Here is a 6361-nt window from a genome sequence, read left to right as displayed (position 1 = left end):
AAATTAAAAAATAATATTTATTGCTTTTAAACACTACAAAAGAAAGAGAAAGAGAAAAGAAGAAAAAAGAAAACAATACAATACAATGTTTAAACATTACACAACACAACACTAACACAATAAACTAAATAAAGCCAAACAAAAACAATTTAAAACACACATCATACAATTTCAATATCATATCTTTCATTAACTTGTTTCAACGACCTCCTCACACCTCCCTTTTTGTATTCCACTTCTGATAATTTTCAGCAATTCCTTTCCATCTTTCTCTGTTTTCTGTCCTATATTTATCTTAACATATTCTAACCTTATTTTCCCCTAATACTCTAATAATCTATCTACAGTATACTTATTTCCTTATAACATTTCTACTAAAGCCATATAACTTCATTCCAACATTTTTCCAACATTCGTCAATTTTACAATATTTCTATAAATAGTCTTTAAACTTTTTCCAATCTTCTTCCACCGTCTCTTCTCTCTGGTCTCGGATTCTGCCAGTCATTTCCGCCAATTCCATATAGTCCATCAACCTGGTGAAAATAAGTTTTGTTGTGTGAGTTCCTGGATGTCCCCAGCATGGTCACACTCCAGAGATGGGTCAATCTCGACACCCACCCAAACAAGATCCATAACATTTCCCCTAAGTCCCCACAAACAGGGCATCCTCTTTCCTTACAGAGGCAACTCACATCCTCCTCTCTTATTTATTTATTTAGTAGAATGAATGAATGAAGAGCTGGAAAAGGTTCTGGAAAGAGCAACCAAACCGATCAAGGATCAGAGCAGAAGAAAAGTTACCAGATTATAGTCGGGGCTTTTATTTTTTTTCACAATCAAGTGGTGTGTCATTTTTAACAAAATAAAGAAAAATAATTTCCGCCTTACAGACCCAATAGGCTTTCAACACAGCGTGCAAAAGATTCGCACGATTTAAAAACCGCCATTTGAGTCTGGCACCGGGAACAGCAATAACACACGGTGGTGCCAGGATTATTCAGGTGGCATTTCCTGCCCTCATCCTTGATGCTGCCCGTCAGCCTCCGCCTACTAGGCAGCAGAACCCGCTGATGTCCCCTGAGGACAGACAATGGAACTGAGCAGCTGGATCTAGCTAAGTCCCTGTGATGGGAGGCAAGACTTCCCTGGATGGCAATTGGCTGTTACCAGGCAACGGCTCCCACTGATGTCCTCAGAGGCAAAGGAATGAATGGGGCTGAACAGCTGGATCTCAGCAACTGAAGAGATGCCACACTGGATGCCTTCAGCAGCAGGATCCCACCATGGATCAAATCTATGCTTCCAGGTGCCATAAGAAAGCTGCAGAGGATAGTGCGCACCCCGGAAATGATCTCTTTCAGCTTCTGCCTTCTGGCAGAAGGTACAGGGTTATAAAGACTAGGACTAGCCGCCTGAGAAACAGTTTCTACACAAATGCAATTTTGGTTTTAAACGCCTAGTAAGGAGCCTGTATGGGGGTATATTGTATTTAAAAATGGGGTATCAGAGTTTTTAGGGGGCTAACCAGGTTGGGATAGCTGGGATAGCAAGGTTGTTGGGTTTTGAATGTCTTATGTAGATTTTTCTATTTCGTTTTTCTGTATGGGACAGTGACAATAAAGATTATCATAGGTGGAGTCATGTCTTTGTAGATGGAGTCATCCGGTGCCCTAGCATCCCTGGCTAGATGGAAGTGGGACAAGTAGCTTTTTCTGAGGTGAGTTGATGGGAGCTCCACACAGTAGTCCATGTATGATGGTCGCACCACTTTTTTTTACAAAACCGTTACCATATTGGCAGTTTTCAGTCCCATTCCTGATGATCCATACCAGAGAATTCACCCTTTTCAGAGATGCTGCCTACTATGCCAATGTTTTCATTGAACTATTTACCATCACCTCAAGCTCCCTTTCCTGGTCAGTCACTGCCAGTTCAGACCCGCCTAAGCGGAAAAGTGAGAGCTGGACCATAAAGAAGGCTGATCGCTGAAGAATTGATGCTTTTGAATTCTGGTGCTGGAGGAGACTCTTGAGAGTCCCATGGACTGCAAGATCAAACCTCTCCATTCTGAAGGAAATCAGCCCTGAGTGCTCACTGGAAGGACAGATCCTGAAGCTGAGACTGCAAGACTTTGGCCCCCTCATGAGAAGAGAAGACTCCCTGGAAAATACCCTGATGTTGGGAAAGATGGAGAAGGGGACGACAGAGGACGAGATGGTGGGACAGTGTTCTCGAAGCGACCAGTATGAGTTTGACCAAACTGCTGGAGGCAGTAGAATACAGGAGTGCCTGGCGTGCTCTGGTCCAGGGGGTCATGAAGAGTTGGACATGACTAAATAACTAAACAACAACAACACCAGTCTCCTGCCACCCCAGGGAGGATATTGAAAGGGCTTGACTAAACAACAACAACTTTCACCGGAGAAATGTTCGAGGGTATGCAGAGCATTGTAATCACTCTGCATTTGCTTACGTTAAACCACAGTCACAATTTTAACGCCTGTTCACCCAGTTTGGAAATATTGTTTTGGAGCAGCTCACAATCCCTCTTTGTATCTACCCTGAATAATCTGGTGTCATAATCACTGTTCAGCCCTTGCTCCACATCATTTCTGAATAAGTTAAAAAGCACCAATGCTTGGGGGAACACAGTTCTGAAGGCCCATCTGCTCCTTAAATTTAAATCACTGTCATACAATTTTAACAGCTATGGCTTCCTCCAAAGGATCCTGGGTGCTGAGAGTTGTTAGAGGACCCCTAGTTCCATCACAGAACTACACTTCCCAGAATTCCCTGGGAAGTGGATTGTAACTCCACAATTCCCCATGTAGTTTATCAATCAATCCCACCTCCCAAGGGAACTCTGGGAATTGTAGTTCTGTCATAGGAACAAGGACCAACAAATCCCAGCACCCTTAACAAACTATGGTTCCCAGAATTATTTGCGAGAAGCCAGGGCTGTTTAAAGTGGTGCCCATTACCACACACTTTCTCCTTGGGATGCCTCTGGCCAGCCTAGGTGCAGAATGTTAAATGCTTACTTTGCTGCTTGAAATATGTGGAGCCAAGAACATGAATACTGTGTAGAGACTGGCGGTGCTGGTAGACTGCAGCGAACGCAATCCCAATAAAATGCTTTGTAGATGTGGCTGCCTTCTGGGGCATGGCACACCCCCAGGACACATGCCACGCCCCTAAGACGAAGAAGAAGAAGAAGAAGAGTTTGGATTTGATATCCCGCTTTTCACTCCCTTTAAGGAGTCTCAAAGCGGCTAACCTTCTCCTTTCCCTTCCTCCCCCACAACAAACACTCTGTGAGGTGAGTGGGGCTGAGAGACTTCAGAGAAGTGTGACTGGTCCAAGGCCACCCAGCAGCTGCATGTGGAGGAGCGGAGACGCGAACCCGGTTCCCCAGGATTACGAGACTACCGCTCTTAACCACTACACCACACTGGCTCTCACATGCCACATGCCAATCCCTCAGGACGCATGCCAAACCCCTAGACACATACCATGCCACGCCCTCAGGATGCATGCCACGCCCCTGGGAGGCATACCACGCCCTCAGTACACATGTCACACCCCCAGGAAGCATGCCACGCCCCAGGGCGCATGCACCAGCCACGCCCACGCCTGCTCTCCGCCCCCTATGCCCTGCCAGAGCTTGAACCTCCGCCACTGGCCCTGAGATCTATGAAGGGCGCTATACAAATTAAACAAATAAATAAATCACAACAATTTGGTTGCCTTGAATATTCTGTTTGTTGAATGCGCAGGAGCATCTGTGAGAACAGAATGCTGGACTCGATGAGCCACTGGCCAATCCAGCTGGGCTTTTATTCTCATGCTCTTAATTAATTCAGCAGCAGAACTCATCAATTCCGCCCGTCTCCCCCTCAGGAATCCACTTAAAAGTGTGCAGTAGGATATCAGTATTCAAACTGAAAGATAAACCTCGAAGCACACTCTTCTTGTAGCTTAACACCCCTCAAATTACTTCTTTGCATTCATTTTGACAGGGTCACAAGGCATCGCTAAAAATGGAAGATTCTCTGTAAGGTCAAATTTTGAAGAGTGCTCAGTATTCAAAGGCAGTTTTCTTCTCAAACCACAAGCAGCCTTTATCCTTTGAAATGGAGAAACCCTCTGGGGAGACACACAGCTAGGAATATATATTTTTATCAGAAGTATATCCAGTTTTTAGAGCATAGAAGAAAGAACCCCCAATTTGAAATGAATGATTCTGATGTAAGTGACGGCAGCTGCGCTTGTCATGAAATCTTTCTCCTTCGGGTGCCCTTGCGGAGTTAAAACAGAAGAGACAAGGACAAATAATTGCACAGAAGGTTTAAGACCTACTCTTCTCACTGCAGTTTTCAAAATCAGAACATACTGAAGGGAAAACTTTATCAGCCTTGTTTTGCAGCGCTAAAAAACAAGGGTCCATCTGGCTTAGAACTGCCTGCTCCAAACTGAGAAGCATTGACAAATCTGCCATTCCTGGTCCTTTTAATTGAAGATGGCAAGGTAGTCTGTGTGAGAAGAATGTGCCTTGCCACTAAACTATTGCACCTTCCAAAATACCGTATTTTTCACTCCATAAGACACACTTTTTTCTTCCTAAAAAGTGAGGGGAAATGTCTGTGCGTCTTATGGAGCGAATGCGTGGTCCCTGGAGGCAAATTGCCCAGGGACAAAAAGCAGGTTATGCTTTTCTTTTCTTTTTTAAGAGGGAAGTCGGTGTGGAAACAAAGCCACTAATCAGCAAGCAATCGGGGAGGGAGATAAGGGATGCTAGCAATAAAGGAGGCTGCCTGGGAGGGGGGAGGTAAAGACAGCAAACTTGCAAAGGGTGGAAACAGGAAGACTAAATCAATGAGGAGAGAAATTAGAAGAAAAGGAGGAGCAAAAAACTGCTCCAGCTAAGGAAAAGACACTAAGGCAAACAAGAGGGAAGGGGGTGTTGAAAGGAAGAAGCTGATCAGTGGGATCGGGAGAGAGATAAGGGACGCTAGCGGAGGCTGCCTGGGAGAGGGGAGGTAAAAGCCCATGGATCCTCAGGATTTTTACACTGGGTCACCCCAAATTCACCATCAAATCACATAGCATGTCCATAGCTACAGCCTGCACCCAAAAAATCACGCATCCACTGTTTCCTGGGGCTGCAATGGTGCAAAAATGTGGTTACAAAGCACAGATCCACATGGATCCTCAGGATTTTTGCACTGGGTCACCCCAAATTCACCATCAGATCACATAGCATGTCCATGGCTACAGCCTGCCCCCAAAAAATCATACATCCACTGTTTCGTTCAGAATATTTTTTCTTCTTTTCCTCCTCTAAAAACTGTGCGTCTTATGGTCAGGTGCGTCTTATGGAGCAAAAAATACGGTAGCCTAAGGCAGCCTTCCCCAGCCTGATGCAATTGGGAAGATTGTGCCTCTGCTCTGAGTACTGCTTGAGGGCTTCCTATCCGCATTTGGCTGGCCACTTTGAGAACAAAATGCTGGACTCGATGAGGCTGTGCCCTGACACAGAAGGGCTCTCGTGTTCTTATGAGCATCTCACAACAGGAGCACTCCATTCTGCAACCATTTGCCCTAAGTCCCACTTGCTGTTTAGCTTGTCTTGCCCACCAACCTATCCCAATCAATCCTCGTCGGCAGAAAATGCCCATCGCTTAGCTTGGTTTGCGTCATTGAAATCAACTACAGTGGTACCTTGGTTGTCGAACGGCTTGGCTCCCGAACAAATCAGCTCCCGAACGCTGCAAACCCGGAAGTAAGTGTTCCGGTTTGCAAACTTTTTTTGGAAGCCGAACATCCAATGCGGTTCTGTGGCTTCCGAATGAGTTCAGGAAGCTCCTGCAGCCAATCGGAAGCCGTGCTTTGGTTTTCAAACGGTTCCGGGAGTCGAACGGAATGGATTAAGTTTGACAACCAATGTACCACTGTATGTGTTTCACCACAGGCCGGTCCATCTCTAAGGTACCTGGGGCCCCCTCTCCTATTCCCGTTTTTCAAGAAGCAAAAGGAGTCTTTAGCCCACACTGTAGAATTCTTATATTAAGAGAAAAAAACCACCTCCTTCCCTATACAGTGGTACCTCGGGTTAAGTACTTACCGTATTTTTCACTCTATAAGACACACCAGACCACAAGACGCACCTAGTTTTTGGAGGAGGAAAACAAGAAAAAGATATTCTGAATCTCAGAAGCCAGAACAACAAGAGGGATTGCTGCGCAGCCTGCATTCTGACTTCTGTTCTGACTTCTGTTCAGTCTTGCTGTTCTGACTTCTGATATAGCTGCGCAGCCTGCATTCGCTCCATAAGACGCACACACATTTCCCCTTACTT

Source organism: Podarcis erhardii (genome assembly GCF_964252035.2).
Source record: "Podarcis erhardii genome assembly, chromosome: 6".
Lineage (NCBI taxonomy): Eukaryota > Metazoa > Chordata > Lepidosauria > Squamata > Lacertidae > Podarcis > Podarcis erhardii.
The sequence above is the reverse complement of the archived record's forward strand: the minus strand, read 5'-3'. Positions refer to the sequence as shown.